Below are 17,081 nucleotides of genomic sequence, written 5' to 3'. Positions count from 1 at the left end.
TATACAGTCTGTACAAGAACCAAGAAGGGTGTGAGGCAGGGAAGCAGCCTCTTGCCCCTACCGTTCAATCTGTTTGTCGAAAAGCAATAACGGAAATAAAAGAAAGGTTCAAGAAAAGGATTAAAATTCGTGAAGAAAGAATATCAATGATAAGATTCGTTGATGACATTACTACATTCATTGAAAGTGAAGAATACCAGGATGTGTCGAATGGAATGAACAGTTTAATGAGTACAGAATATGGACTGAGAATAAACCGAAGAAGGAGGAAAGTAATGAGAAGCATCAGAAATGGGATTAGCGAGAAACTGAATATTGATTTTGGTGGTCATGAAATTATAAGGTTTCCTACTCTTATTACGTATTCTCAGCTCACGAAAATTTTTATAATTCAAATGATCAGGATGAATAGGGTACTGAAATGAAATATTGCTCCTTTCAGACTTAGTTTACTACAAAGTCAACAAGTAAATTTCCAGAATTATCATACAGATCATATTACAAAGAAAAAGACAAACACGGAAAACAATAATACGCAGTGATAGATGACGCTGATGGCTGTCGAAGTTATTAAAGGAGAAGGGAACCAAGCTAAAACGATGCTTCCCTCAAGGTAATAGCAACAACGCTTTCTGACTGCATGTGAGGTACTGACTGAGATTGTGAACTGCTAGCTGAATGTCAGTGCGACACAGGCTGGTTGAAATACGGTGCTGCAGGTCAGATCTGCCGATATGCTTACCACTGACCTGCCCAACGAGTGAGGTGGCTCCTGACCGCAGGTGCGCAACTGCAGAGGCCGAGGCCGTCGTACCCTCCCGAGATGGTCAATGAATCACGGTTGGCCTGCCGAAAAAACCAAGACTGTCCTCTGGGGCGGCTCTCCGTCAGTTTGCTGAGCGTACAGCCGGGAGTAGCCAAAATTGTCCTCTTCAATGGCCAAGCTGCCCGCACAAATTGCGCCAGTGAGCTACTTATAATAGCGTGCCAGAACTCCCGCCTAGACACGGTATAGCGGTATTCTTCCAATGAGAAATTTTACCGCCAAAATCTATGATTTACCCCCTAAAATTGGTGCCAGTGAAACGCGCGTACATTCCACGCCTGCGGTGGACAATGATTTCTTTCCTAGAGCAAGCAAAAAGCTCGTCGCCTGTTTGTCGGTCGCACACCCGAGGTGGACGACGCACCTCCAGAATGCAGGCCGCCGGCCATTGTCCTGCTGAAGACTGGGCCGCCCCCGTGGGCATATAAAAAAAAAAAAAAAAAAAAAAAAAAAAAAAGATACGGCTCTGAGCACTATGGGACTTAACATCTGTGGTCATCAGTCCCATAGAACTTAAGCTGGGTTTACGCTAGTAAGTCGCTTGCAGAAATTATTGCTGCAAGTTATTGTGAGCCGTTTGCAGCTGTGTTTACACATCAGCGCAAGAATTAAACAAGATTCTTCCGCAAGTTCTTTGGCAAGAAACTTGCGTCAACAACTTGCTGATATTGTTTACATATACTTTCAGTACCACTACGAGTGTCAACCGAAGAATAAAATGACAAGTAGGCGTGTGAGATATGCTGCAGCTCTTGTAATTGTAATAAAAAACGTGAAAAAGAAAAAGAGAAGTATTTGTGTTAGAGTGTGGATAATGAGAAGATCGAAAAATGGTGCCTATAATAATCTTTTGCAAGAACTTAGTATCGAGAGCATGGATACTTTTGAAAACTTTTGCAGAATGTCCTCAAATGATCTGGAGTGTTTGTTGACGTTAATAGCGCCCGTCATATCAAAACGAGATGCAAAGTTCCGTATTGCTATTTCAGCAAAGGAACGTTTGCTTGTCACTCTACGATTTATAGCTGCAGGTGAGCTACGAATAAAATATGCCTTTTCATTTATTTATGTGAAACATACGACCAAAAAAAGTCTGAGTTTTGAAATCTTTTCTTTGTAGGAGACTCATACAAGTCCCTAATGTACTTGTTTCATATTCCCGTCAGCACGATTTCTCTGATCGTACCCGATGTATGTAGAGCCATTTTTGACGTCTTGAAAAGGGAAAATTATTTGAAGGTATGCGAAAACACAACAATGAAATGAAATTTTTATTGAAATAAACTGCATATTAAAGATTGATATGCTTATAATTTTTTTTTCTGATGTTCATAAAATGGAAAGTGACAAGCTAATTAAAAAGAACATATAATAATTACGCATCATCATTTTCTAAACTCCTAAAACAACTAGCGAGTGGATGTTGGTGGCAAAGGGATTTGAAGAGAACTGGAACTTTCCACACTGCATTGGCGCACTGGATGGGAAGCATATTGTGATGCAAGCTCCAAAAGAAAGTGGAAGCTATTATTATAATTACAAAAATTGTCACAGTGTTGTTTTAATGGCACTTGTAGATGCCAGTTACAAGTTGTTATACATGGATGTAGGCTGTAGTGGAAGAGTTTCAGATGGTGGTGCATTCAGTACCTTTTTGTTATCTTCAGCCTTGAAGCAAGGACATCTTGACATTCCTCTGCCCAATCCACTCCCAGGCAGAGAAAAGGACACCCCCTACATAATCATTGCAGATAATGCATTTCCAATGAGGTCGTATTTAATGAAGCCCTATATCTTCCATAACCAACTAGGTCCAAACAGAGAGTTTAATTACAGACCGTCGAGGGTCAGAAGAGTCGTGGAAATTTTTTTTGGCCACATTGCACAACAGTTTAGGATATTAAGTCGTCCATTGTTACTAGGTTCTGAAAAAAACTGTAATAATAGTTTCAGCTATATGTGCCCAACACAATTTCTTAATGGGCAGGAAAGATGGCAATTATGCAAACCGAAGTAATTTTGATGTAGAGAATGTACAGAATGGTGAGCTAATAGGAGCCTCATGGAGGAATGAAGAGCAAGGAACACACAATTTAATCCCCATTCAAACAGGACAATGTAACAGAAATCCCAATGATACTAGACCAATTCGTGAAGAATTCATGAATTACTTTGTATCGCCATTAGGTGAAGTACCTTGGCAGTACAAATACATTTAAAATGTATACTGTAGACTTGAAACATATAATTGCTGGCTGTGACTCATCATTTATAGCCTCACCATTAAATTCAATAGTGATGTTCTCCTTTTCTGTGGCTGGCTGTCCCAGCACTCATTTCACTACAATCCATATGGCCCTAAGCATGTTTTCAGAATTACTGATTTCTGACATTACGTACATGTTCCTGGACTTTATAATAACCTTTCTTAGTAATTTTGAGTATTTTTTGTAATGTGCAATTACTGCAGGACCAGTTGAACACTTATTTACTTAATGTTAAATTGCAAAGATTGGCTGCAGTGAAAAGAAGTAATAAAGGCTATCAATATCTGCCAAGAAGCCTCTTAGTAAGTAGTGAAATTCAGTTTAAGATCAGAAGAATTGGAGCTTGCACTACTTGACAAAAGTTGTGCATAATTTGGTTCCACATGTCATAATATATTGGCACTCAATGTAGTTATAACTTCACAGAAGATAGAACACCATGTGTATGGTAAGCTGTGGTACAGTAGGATATTCTATGAAATCAACTATTAATGATTAGTACATTTACAAATTAACAAACAATTATGATGAACAAACAAGGAGTCAGTCTATATTTTGGTTTCTTTACAAAACTTATCTTACCTTTTTTTGTTATTGTAGATCTGTTTACATTTACAGCTTCACTTGAAGTACCTTGACAGCGAAATACTTTTAAATTTAGAACTGTGCATTTTATATGCTTTTCCATTCCAACTCTTAACACGTTTAGAAACAGGAGAATATTCATTCATATTCCATTTACATTATGGCACTCTTGTCTTGTATAAAATCACACATTTGGAGAACTGCATACTATTTTATTCATAGAAATTGTGGATGTAGTCATTAGTGACAGTACAAAATAACATAATGGCTCTGGCCCAACTGCATTTAAGTTATTTGAGGAATCAATATGGAAACAGGTTCCTCCAACATTACTGCAGATTGGATATTCTCGGCCTTTTAGTAACGAAATTCAGCTTGGTAATGTCAGGAGGATTGGTATTCACAATACTTGGCAATTTCTGTTCACTATTTTGTTCTGTATGGTTGCAATATGTAGGCAATCTCTTTTATTAGAGAGTAACATGGGAAATGGCAGCAAATATGTCCGACAGACTATATTTGACATGCAACAAAACATTTAAATTTTGAAATAAACTCTAGTCTGCACAATACAATTTACACAAGGAGCTGTGGAGGCCAAGAAAGGATCACAACCTACATTTAAGTTTCTTTACAAAAATTCTTTCCTTCATTGCAGTTTTGAAAATAACTGTATTCTGCATACAACTTCCACAAGGAGATCCAGGTCAAGTGAGGAACTGAAACCCACTTTCAGTTTCTTTACAAACATCCTTCCTTTGTTGCAATTTTGAAATATTTTGCACAGTAAAATTACAGCTTCCACAAAGAGTAGTGTAGGCCAAGAAACTAAGCACAACCTACCATTCAGTTTCTTTATGAATTGTCTTTCATTTGTTATTATTATTATTATTATTATTATTATTATTATTAGTCGTAAAGCTCCCAACATGGAAGACGCTAAGTAAAGATGGTTCACTTCTGGGGCTTCTTATTCTTCTTGTTTGCCCACCAGGTCTTCATTCTTTGCGAGAATTCAGCTTTTCTTTCTTCGCTCCATTTTGTTCCAGTTCTCGGCGCTTTTGTCTCTGGTTTGACCTCCCATTTGTCAACTTTAAGTTTGAAATTCTTTCTTTTGTTCATGTCTTCAGTAGTAATGTTGGCTAATTCCAGATCTTTCTTTACATTTTTGATCCATTCTCCTCCATTAACAAGGGATGCTACGTATCTTACTATTTTTTTTGTAAGTCTGTGATCGGGAAGTCTCATTATGTGGCCATAGAATTTTAGACGCCTCTTCCTTATGTCTATCTCTATGTTAGAATATTCTTCAATTTTAGAATTTTTCTGTAATCTATACCCCTCTTTGGTCCATCTTGGTCCCAGAATTTTCCTAATGATTTTCCTTTCCTCTTTCTTCAGGTTTTCCATATCTGTTTTCCTTTTAAGTGTCAAGGTTTCGCTGGCATATAGCATTATTGGTTTAATTACCGACTTATAATGTTTAATTTTTGTATTTATAGATAGACATTTTTTATTGTAAATGTTTTGGACCAGCCCTAGACCCCTACGAGCTTTTAATATTCTTTCTTGTTGTGAGTATTTTTCAGAAATTATCTCTCCTAAATATTTAAAGTATGGTACCCTCTTAATTTCTCCATATGTGGTTTGTAACTTAGAAATTTCTAGATTTGTTGTTGTAAACACCGTTTTCTCAAAAGATATTTGTAGGCCAACTTTTCCTGCACACTCTTTTAAGGTTTCTATCTGTTTGACTGCCATTTCACTAGAATCTGCCATTATTGCAAGATCGTCTGCGTAGGCTAAGTAGGGGATTTGTAGGTCATCTTTTTTGGTTCCCAGTGATATTGGTTTCCAGTACTTTTCTTTTTTGAGTTCTTTTTCCCATTCTGCCATGACTCTATCCAGAACTAAGTTAAATAACAGAGGTGATAATCCATCACCTTGTCTAACCCCAGTTTTTATCTCAAATGATTTTGAAAGTTTTCCCATGAATTTCACTTTGCATTTTGTATTTGTTAATGTCTGCTCTATGATGTTCCGTGTCTTCTTATCCAGTCCTTGTTCTTCAAGAATTTTAAATAGTGTGGGTCTGTGAATTGAATCATATGCCTTTTTAAAGTCGACAAAGACATATACTGTAGGCTTCCTTCGCATTTGTCTCATCCTTGTAATCAATTTCAAGTTTAAAATTTGTTCTGGACATGATCTGTTTGGTCTGAAACCAGCTTGGAAATCTGAGATTTTGGGTTCTAGCAGTTTTTGTGTTCTTTCAAGAAGACAAGCTGATAATATCTTGTATGTGACGGCAAGTAAGGAGATTCCTCTATAGTTGTTCACATCCGATTTATCCCCTTTTTTATGTAACGGATGTATTAGGGCACATTTCCAATCTTCTGGTATTTCTTCAGTAACCCATATGTTTTGAATAATTTTAACTAGCTCATTTCTTGAGTTAGACCCTAGACTTTTGAGAAATTCGGCTACAATTCCATCTTCTCCTGATGCTTTGTTATTTTTGAGTTTGTTTATGTGTTTGATAATTTCTTCTTCTGTTGGCGGTACAGAGTCTTGCTGTTGCGGGGCTTTAGTGCTGGATATTGGAAGAGCTTCTGTTGGTTCTGGACAGTTTAGTAGCGTTTCAAAATATTTGGCTAATTCTTCACAGTTTTCTTCGTCGCTTAGTGCCAGATTCCCATCTGATTTCCGAAAACAGACATTTTGAGGGATATACCCTTTAATTTGGTTTGCAAAAGTTTTGTAGAATCCATGCGTATTATAATTTTTAAAATCTGCTTCTATTGATTCCAGTTGCTGAGTTACATACTTTCTCTTCTCTTGTCTAATAAGTTTATTTGAAAGTTTCCGTGTTTCTAAAAAGTTTTGAAGAGTTTTCTCATTTTTATTTGAACTGTACTTCGCAAAGGCTTCTGTACGAACTTGAATTGCCTTTTCGCATTCCATATTCCACCATGGATGTTTGTGCTTCTTCTTCAGTGGTATTTGCTCCTTCGCTATTTTTGTGATTTTTTCCTTGAATGCTTCCCAGTTGTTTGCGGGAGAATTTTCCCATTTTTTAATTGTTTCTGATTCTGTTAGTTTTTGTAGGTCAAATTTTGGGATTGCTGGTGGAATTCTTGGTGTTTTCCTTCTTGGGGTGAATTGGACCCGAACTCTTGTGAGATAATGATCTGAGTCAATATTTGCACCTCTCCTAACCTGGATATCTCTGATCTCTTTTTGGAAGTTATATGAGATGGCCACATGGTCAATTTGAAATTCTCCCAATTGGCTTATAGGGGATCTCCAGGTCTTCTGTTTTCTTGGTTTCTTATTGAACGACGTTGAGCTGATTTTCATGTTGAATTGTTGACAAAGTTGGATTAGTCGCATGCCATTTTTGATGGTCAATTTGTGTGCTGGGTATAGCCCAACCGTCTTCCCGTATTTCTTTTCTCTGCCAATCTGTGCATTGAAATCTCCAAGAAGTATTTTGACATCATTCCTCGGTATCTTTGACATTTCAAGTTGTAATCGTTCCCAAAATTTATCCACATTGTCTAGGTCCTTTCTATTGTCAACGTTGCAGGGTGCGTGAACATTAATTAGGGTGTAATATTTATTCTTGTGTTTCAACCTAAGAAACATTAGCCTATTGCTAATAGTTTTTACAGATTTTACAAATTTAACTGAGGATTTTTCGACCATAAAGGCCATACCAAGCATGTTTGCCCCTTTACCAATTTTTCTGTCCGTTCCACTTTTGAAAATTCTGAAGCAATTGTAGTCAGTGATTTGATTATCAGGAAATCTGGTCTCTTGTACTGCTAGGACTTGGATTTTCAGCTTCTTTAATTCTTCTGTTAATGTGTATAATTTTCCGGTTTGTATTAGTGTCCGTATGTTTACTGTTCCAATGTAATCTTCATTTTTGGGAAGTTTTCCAGAGTGCTCCGATCCACTCACAAGTCGTGTAGGTCCGGTCTCCCCAGAATCCGATAGACCGGTTGCCACCTTTCTGCTAGGTGGGTGGATTTCACCACCTGGGGTACTTTTGTTATTACATACACGAACCATGATTTTACTTGTAACTGTATTTTGGTCTGACATGTGCCAGTTGGTAGGATCAAGGTTGTGGAGCCTTGAAACACAAATCAGCCGCCACTAACATGTGGAACAGACGCTGTCGGGAAACCGCCACTGACATGTGGAACCGTCGAACATGTTATTAATATATATATCTGAACAAATTTGTGGCTAATTATTTTGTCACAGAATTGGAATATGACAACTTCTCATACAATCAGTGTTAGTGTACCATATTTAAGTTTCTAGATAATTATCATACAGATTTAATAAGCATCTACTGTTCCTATATGTGAAACATTTTAAAAAATCAATTTCTGAAGATATGTTATGTGTAAGACCTTAACAAAAGCCCACAATGTACACATTCCAGTGAGCCTAAATTCACCAATCATTACAAGTTTACCAAGACATGTTTTAAGGGTGGAAAGGTTATTGAATAAACACTACGTTCTGAAAATAAAATAATGTTTTAATTCGGTACCATACAGATATTCTATTATCATTATTCTATGTTTATAAAACTGTAACATTAAGTATACATTGACTGGCAGCACTGATGTCTCTCACTGCCAAAAAATGGAGCAGATGGTATTTCTTCTCTGTCGATCTTGCTTATTTCAATTATGGTTTTCAGAATAATTATTTTTAGTTTGTTTACATTTTTTCAGTCTTTAGTGACCGCAGCTAGCTAGCCACATAATCTCCAAAGGTTTGGAAAGCATCAGTTTCCTGGCCCATAAATTTTTCTGTCTTTTCAATGAGCATATTACCACTTCCTTTACTCTCCTTTTTTCGTTTTTTCCTCTCGTCAGCAACAGGCACATCATCTCCTGTAACTATTTCTTCTTCCTGCAAAAAGTAACAAAATTGAATATAATAGTAGATCAAGGAATACAAGAGGCAAAGAGATGGAACATAACTAAGTTTCCATACAGTGTTGATAGACTTCATGAGAAGCATATTGCTCATACTACAACCAAAATATAGTTAAGGTTACTAGAATTTAAGTTCACAATATAAAGTGTGACTAATTCATGTTAATTATACTATTTTGTACGATCTGTGTTAATGGCATATGAGAACAACTATTCTGTATTAAGTAAAACTGTCAGCAATCCAAAGATTGTTTTGAACACCATAGGGCTTTACAAGGCCTGGTCTTGTTGGAGGTGGTCTTATGAAAATAATTTGTTTACATTTCCAAAAACTGGATCTACTCAATATTACGCCTAATGATCTTACTGCAGATGTATAACTCCACATGACAATCATATTTGCAGAGACTGATATAGTTAGTTAGTTTCATGTTACGTGGATCATTTTGCACGATAAATTGTAATGATGTAGAAGGAGTCATTTTACATAGCAAATTAATTTGTGAACTGGTCTACATGCTGAACATTTGTAAGGCGTATATATTTCTTATATCAATAAAAGCCTATAACATACAAACTAGTTAGTACCCATCACCTATTACACTTCACAGTAAAAGAAATTCTTCTATGGAATAGGACTTGTCAAGGAGAAACTTTTTCAGTTTGTTTTAAACTTTTTACTGTCAGACACTTTGTATCACTGTGTACGTACTCAAAACGTTTAGTTGCAACATAGTACGCTCTTTTTTGTGCTGAAGACTACCTTAATGTAGAGTAATGAATGTAATTTTTCCTTTTGGTATTGTAATTATGAGCATCATTCCTTTTGAACTGAAATGTATTATTTGCAACAAACTTCATGAAGGCATAAATATACTGTAAAGCAGTAGTCAGAATGCCCAATACCTTAAACAGGTGTCTACGGGATGCTCGTGGGTGAGCATCACATATTATTCTTACAGCACGCTTTTGAACACTGAAGACTTTCTTACTTAGAGATGAGTTGCCTCCAGAACATTATTCCATATGACTTTGTATGAAAATATGTCAACTCACTGATTTGTCTCTCCCCAACGATTCTAAGTGAAAATGTGGGTCCGCAGCTCGTGGTCGTGCGGTAGCGTTCTCGCTTCCCGCGCCCGGGTTCGATTCCCGGCGGGGTCAGAGATTTTCTCTGCCTCGTGATGACTGGGTGTTGTGTGTTGTCCTTAGGTTAGTTAGGTTTAAGTAGTTCTAAGTTCTAGGGGACTGATGACCGTAGATTTTAAGTCCCATAGTGCTCAGAGCCATTTGAACCATTTTTTTTTGAAAATGTGGCTGAACTAAGTTGTTTTAGGATTCCAAAATGTGCTTTTCCCATTTAAATTTTCATCACTATGGATATGTAAGAATTTTGAAGTTTCCACCCTATTTGTTATTTCCTCGCCATGTATTAACTTATCACTGGTGTAGTACACCTGGATGTGCAGGAATGAATATTTTTTATCTTTTTAGGTTGAGGGTGTGGCCATTTGCAGAAAACCAGGCAATGATACTTTTAAGAACACTGTTTACCAATTCTTCGCAGGCCGGTGTGGCCGAGCGGTTCTAGGCGCTTCAGTCTGGAACCGCGACTGCTACGGTCGCAGGTTCGAATCCTGCCTCGGGCATGGATGTGTGTGATGTCCTTAGGTTAGTTTGGTTTAAATAGTTCTAAGTTCTAGGGGACTGATGACCTCAGATGTTAAGTCCCATAGTGCTCAGTGCCATTTGAACCATTTTTGAACCAATTCTTCTGTTGAAGAATGGTTGGATTGATTACAATACTAGTGTCATCAACAAAAAGAACTAATTCTGCTTCTTGTATATTAGCCGGAAGGTCATTCGCCTATATGAGGAACAATAGTCCTGGAAGGAGATAAGTGTTGTGCTAAAGCATTCAGTAGAGAAAGACTACACAGATAATTATTGGGCTCTGAACAGTGATATTATGAACAAGAGATCCGCAATCGCTGTTAAGTGTTATAAGAAGCCTTTAAAAAATAAGAACCAACCTAAATCATCATTTCCACAAATATTGAGGCAACAGACAGTGGTGTCAAAACATAATTCTTATATTTGTAGATTCTAAAATATCTCAAGGGGAATAAATAAATAAGGAGAGTACATTGTCACAGTATTTAGCAGTTAGTTCTTTTACATAATACACGCAATTGGTAAAAGTCATAAAATTGAAATGTCACAATGAAGAGTAGCATACCCCACTTTTACTTCCCAACAAGGAGCTACAGTAAACAAACAAGGAATCCCAGCAAGCTACTTACCTTTTTTGATAGCGAAGATATTCTGTTAGAGGTTGTGGCAACACTAATTTCATGAAATTTCATTGCAGAAAAATACGACCACCGAGAATCCAAAACTATCCCAGAAGAGACGCTTTTTATTTTCTGCAGTTTCCTAACTTCTTGAGAAAATTGTGTCTTCAAGTTATGCCACTTTCTCTGTACTTCTTTCACAGATATGTCGAATATCGACGAGATTTTATTTAATGCGCTCATCTTCTTCACTCTATCCTTAAAGTCCCGGTTATGCACGTTCCATATTTCGGGGTAGCTCTCCACGGCTTCAATAAAATGTTCTGTGTCCTGCTTCGTCCATTCCCGTTTCTCCTACATTTCTGAAATTTGTTAGCATATTATACGTGAGATGGTCGCATAAAATTAAGTCACCACATTAAGTAAAATGTTAAATATGAGTGTTATGCAGACGACATACTATATATTGCGCTTCCTACTAGCAGGAAATGGAAATAAATCCTAAAAGTTGCAAGTTACTTGCAGATACTTCTTGCGTAGTGTTCACACTGGAAGCGGAAAACGTGCAGCAAGTCACTTCCGCAATAAATTGCTACGGTTGCAAGTCGACTTGGCGATATGTTTACACTCGCAACTCGAGAGGCAAGTTCCTCCGCGCAAGTAAATTGCTGCAATAAGTTGCTAGTGTAAACCCAGCATTAGAAATACTTAAACCTAACTAACCTAAGGACATCACACACATCCATGCTCGAGGCAGAATTCGAACCTGCGACCGTACCGGTCGCGCGGTTCCAGACTGAAGCGCCTAGAACCGCTTGGCCACAACGGCCGGCTCCCGTGGGCCTACTTTATGACGATACGCACCGCCTGCTCTGACAAGGAAAGCGGTCACGCCTTTGTAGAATCCCGGATGCTTACCTGGAAGAGCCTACGATTGTTTCTTTGACTTCTGCCGCCCTGGCCACGTCTCCTTGCCGACCTCGCACAACAGAAAAAATCTAAAGCCGCAATTGTTTTTGCTAGCGGCAAACAAACTCTGTCATTCCCTGTCATACCTACAGTTACTCGTCCCAGTGGCTCGCTACGTAGCTGAGATGGCTGCATTGCCTCTGCAGGGACTATGTAATTAACAAGGGGTGAAAGAGGGCGTGCCCAAAGGGTTTCCACCTTTCACTGTCTCACAATGTCAGATTTTTTTTTCGCTTAGGAAGTGTCACATTTAGATCATAGCAGTGTGACAAAGAAAAGGGAAAAAATATTAAATTGCATAAAACCATTCTTATTTGTTTTAATTAAAAGAGGAAAATGTGGGGAATGCTTTGCCAGTCACCTGATTCTAGTAATGTAAAAAATATCACAGAACTCAGGTACATATGCAAGGAGATCAGTCCACTAATCACTTTCACACTTATTCTCTGAACACGTGAGCTGGAGGCCATGTAGGAAACTGCAATGAATTAACTGATGGACTTTCTGGTCACAGTAAGTACTTCTAACAAGCATTTTTTGTTGGCAATTAAAATTAACATGGTTACTCAAATGTGTCTAGCAAGGCAACAATCTCTCATTTATTGAGGTCAGTGTCATAATTATCTCAAAAAAATTGGATGTGTTATGTTTACAAACATGCTAAACCCGTTTGACAATGGTCTCCCTGAAAAACTCAAATCAGTACAAAAAATATCCTTGACTGAAGATTCTTTCATACCAAATACTTTAAACAAAGACACTGCTGTAACTCCATTCACCCTATATTCACACACATACAACTATCTTGCAGTGAAATAACGAAGAGCTGGTTACCAAACAGTGCAAAAAACAGTGAGTATTACATCTAAACATCATCTTTCACCGTGTCGCATGTGAGAAGGAAAGCGTAGACGCGATAGATAAAGAACAAGATTTACATAAGAGACAACATGGTTACATCGTAATTAATACCGACTACTCGAATAAGTGACGGTCGTCAATCGCTGTCTCATCAATGCCCTAGGCATGGAGGTAAACGTTACCGACACACGAGGTTTTAGTCACTCATTCACACGACATACAACACTTACTTTTTGTATCTCACTCACTTTCAGGTATCGAAGAAAGTTGCGCCTGGATGCGGTGTCGAAAAGAGAGTGCCGATCTCACGGGCAGAGGCAGGATTATCCGCGGCTGTACCACAGAGTGTGATAAATTTGTAAGCGGTGCCTCCAGTCGTGGGACTTGGCTCGACTGGACCATGTGGCTCTCAGCGGAGACGGCCACACATGACATCAGCGAGCAGCGAGCCGACGATTTGCGAGGCAGCACGGAAGGCTCGGCGTAGGGGCCCTTTGACAGTGGTATGACTGGGAACTTGTTATTTCATGATGACATAAATGGCCTTCTCTGGGAGATCAGCGTTCCTTTCACCTGTCAGATGACAGTGAGAAGGAATGTCTCTTGTACGGGCAGATGGGAAGTGGGTGACTGGATTAGTTCTTGAGGTGTCAGGACACTGTCGTACAATCTGATAGGTGTGCTGACAGTGGAGATGAAAAAGAACATCATTATTGCCTATAGTAAGGAGTTGTCCCCCCAAGGAGAAAATTGGATTCTACGGGAATTCTATTCCTTACAGAGAACTGTGTAACAGCTACAGACTAGCCGAATCATCACTTGCATACACTCGCGGTGTCAGGGGTCTGCAGCTCGTGGTTTCGCAGTCGCGTTCTCGCTTACCGAGCACGGGGTCCCGGGTTCTATTCCCGGCAGGGTCAGGGATTTTCGCCTGCCTCGAAATGACTGGGTGTTTGTGTTGTCCCCATAATTTCATCATCATTCATGAAAGTGGCGAGACTGGACTGGACTGAGCAAAGGTTGGGTATTTTTTTTTTTACTATGGACTTAACTTCTGAGGCCATCAGTCACCTACAATTAGAACTACTTAAACATAGCTAACCTAACGACATCACACACAACCATTCCCGAGGCAGGATTCGAACCTGCGACCGTAGTGGTCCCGCGGTTCCAGACTGTAGCGTCTAGAACCTCTCGGCCACCCCGGTCGGCTGGGGATTTGTACAGGTTCTGATAACCGCGCAGTTGAGCGCCCCACAAACCAATCATCATCTGTGTAAGGGTGTAATGTTGTGTCTCTTTTCACCTCACTCCAGCCGCTGTTCCTACAGTGGAGAAACCGGTCTACGTTACAGCCCTGCGTTGTCGCTGCTCCCGCTCGCTCTCGTCGTTCAAGGGGTGACGCTTGCCACCCTCGCACGCACCAGCTTAGCTGCAGATATGGATCTGTGGTTAGAGCTGGTTCGGCACGTGGCTGCAGACGGCCAGGCAGCGCCCCGACCACCCGCCATCCAGGAGGGCCTCCTGTTACAGAGGCATCTGCGCGTCGTCGTGCCACCGCTCTGTGAGATGCGTGCCTGACTCCGCTCTCCAGGAAACCGGTCGCGTGTTGACTTATCGTGTCGCCAGACTCCTGGGCGCCGCCTGGACAAATCTTTTGCATACCGCACAAGCGACTGGTCTCTTACAACTCGTATACATAACATAGGATACTGACAAGTAAGTTCCTTAAATGAAAATGAAATACATATTTCCATGATTTCACTTATTTCTAATTATACGTTATAGCATTAAACTAGTACACATGTGAAAGCTTTTATGTCATACAGATAATAATGCTAAAAGTAAAAATGTGATGTGGGAGTAACAGTGTGCGGTCTCAGAGACCGATAATCAGTTAGTCCTAACTGCGCTATCTACTAGTTCAATGTGGGTCAAAATGACTCTAGTTTCAAATGCCAGTGGCCTGCTCATCACCATTGAAACTGTAGTGCCTTCACCATGAATAACAAGAAAAAGATGTAGTTCCTCTGACCACTAAGTATGGCAACTTAGCCTAACAGGCACAAAATCAACTGAGCGTAATACTAGCTGGGACCCCAATTACGCATGTTCACCAACTCATCCTTGTCTTCCTTGGGCAAGCCCAGATGATTGAGTTGGACCTTCTGCAAACTGCCGGCCGCGGTGGTCTAGCGGTTCTAGGCGCTCCGTCAGGAACCGCGCGCCTGCTACGGTCGCAGGTTCGAATCCTGCCTCGGGCATCGATGTGTGTGATGTCCTTCGGTTAGTTAGGTTTAAGTAATTCTAAGTTCTAGGGGACTTATGACCACAGATGTTGAGTCCCATAGTGCTCAGAGCCATTTGAACCATTTGAACTTCTGCAAACTAGACAGAGCACACACACAAAAATTGTAAATCCACATGTCATAATAGGTCTCGAAAGGTCTGATCAAAATTCTACTAGTACCTCTTATCGCCGGCCGCTGTGGCCGAGCGGTTCTGGCCGCTTCAGTCTGGAACCATGTGGCTGCAATGGTCGCAGGTTCGAATCCTGCCTCAGGCATGCATGTATATGATGTTCTTAAGTTAGTTAGGTTTAAGTAGTTCTAAGCCTAGGGGACTGATGACCTCAGATGTTAAGTCCCATAGTGCTTAGGGCCATTTGAACCTTTTTTGAACCACTTATCCTTTAGTGGATACTTACCGACTAAGGTGGATGTACCATGTGCCTTGTGTTGACTGCCCTGTTGCTACATCGCTGAAGTGCGTATTTGTTTGTAAGCTGATGATTTCCTCATCAAGGCTCTCGCCCTTTTTTGTTTATGAAACTCACATAGCTATGTTAACAAAATGCTTTACATTTCTAATTCAGTAAGATAAAATATAGCAACCAGACATTACATGCATAACGGTGTTCATTTGTGCAATACAGTATATGCCGCTCCTGGGAACCAAACCGTCGTATTCTCTTGTTCGAGTTGTTTCGTGGAGTCAGAACTAAAGGCGCCCTGCACTCAGTGTGGGATAAACGACGTCTACAGCGAGAGAGAGAGAGAGAAAGAGAGACAGTGCATTTGTCTTCCACACTTACTGAGACGTAGGTTGTTCACAGATCTCTCTCACATCAGCAAAAACGGGGTCAGACCGCTATCCTTGCAGGGACCAAGCCCTTCACCTCCAGTAATACCCGCTCCCATGACGCGGTCACGTCAAAACACACACGAAAGAAAAAGCAGAGGCACAGCGCCTCAGTAGCGTAGCCAAAACCACAACCACAATACGGTATACCAATCATGCTATTAGCAAGAAACAACAAAATCTAGCCCTTTGTGTTCATATCGAATAATATGCTCTTCCCTGGCGCTGACATAGCCGAAGACACCCGCGAAAATCTAAAGTACAACCCCTCAGTGGCGTGGCCAAACGCAACGAACGATACAGAAGGAACTCGACTCAGGGGAAGACGACCAAGTCATGGAAGCTAAACAGCTGTTGATCAGAGCAAAAATTCGCTAATGTAACACGCAATACCAGTAGAATGTAATGGTTCAGCTCACTTTCATGAATCATCTCTCCTGAAAAGTGAAAACAATGACGTCTTATTCCGATTTCTGCAACCAAACTGCTTCTTTTCTCTATATAATGCACAACCTAGTTAGCCACAATTCATAACTATCGTACTGAAATTAGTGCACTGGACAAATACATAATTTATTAATGACACATTACACACTGTCACCCATAATGCTCTAAAGAGAAACATATTTTTTGATCCCGTTCAAGCTTGTTAAACAATAACCTACACTACAACATACCTTGAAACTGTTCAATCTACCATAATCACAAAAAATCCCATCTTTCACCTTCTCCTTTATTCTGTGAATTGTTACCGAGCGAGGTAGTGCAGTGGTTAGCACACTGGACTCACATTCTGGAGGACGACGGTTCAGACGTGCGTCCAGCCATCCTCATTTAGGTTTTCCGTGATTTCTCTAAATTGCTAAGGCAAGTGCCGGGATGGTTCCCTCGAAAGGGCACAGTCGCTTTCCTTCTCAATCCTTCCCTAACCTGAGCTTGGGTCCCGTCTATGACCTCGTTGTCGACGGGACGCTAAACGCTAATCTCCTGCTCCTTTAATATAAAATGTTTTATGTGGCTCACATGGTGGACGCCGATCGACTTCCTAGATTTTAATGTTTCAAGTTCAACAGCATTGCTGTGGCCAATTCTTTCGATGCGTACTGGTCCACTTCAGATAGTAAAGAATTTGTGACACAGCTGCTTCTATTTGTTGGAGAGGCGAAACGCTTGA

This window comes from Schistocerca nitens, chromosome 1, assembly GCF_023898315.1.
Source record: "Schistocerca nitens isolate TAMUIC-IGC-003100 chromosome 1, iqSchNite1.1, whole genome shotgun sequence".
In the NCBI taxonomy this organism is placed as follows: Eukaryota; Metazoa; Arthropoda; class Insecta; order Orthoptera; family Acrididae; genus Schistocerca; species Schistocerca nitens.
The sequence above is the reverse complement of the archived record's forward strand: the minus strand, read 5'-3'. Positions refer to the sequence as shown.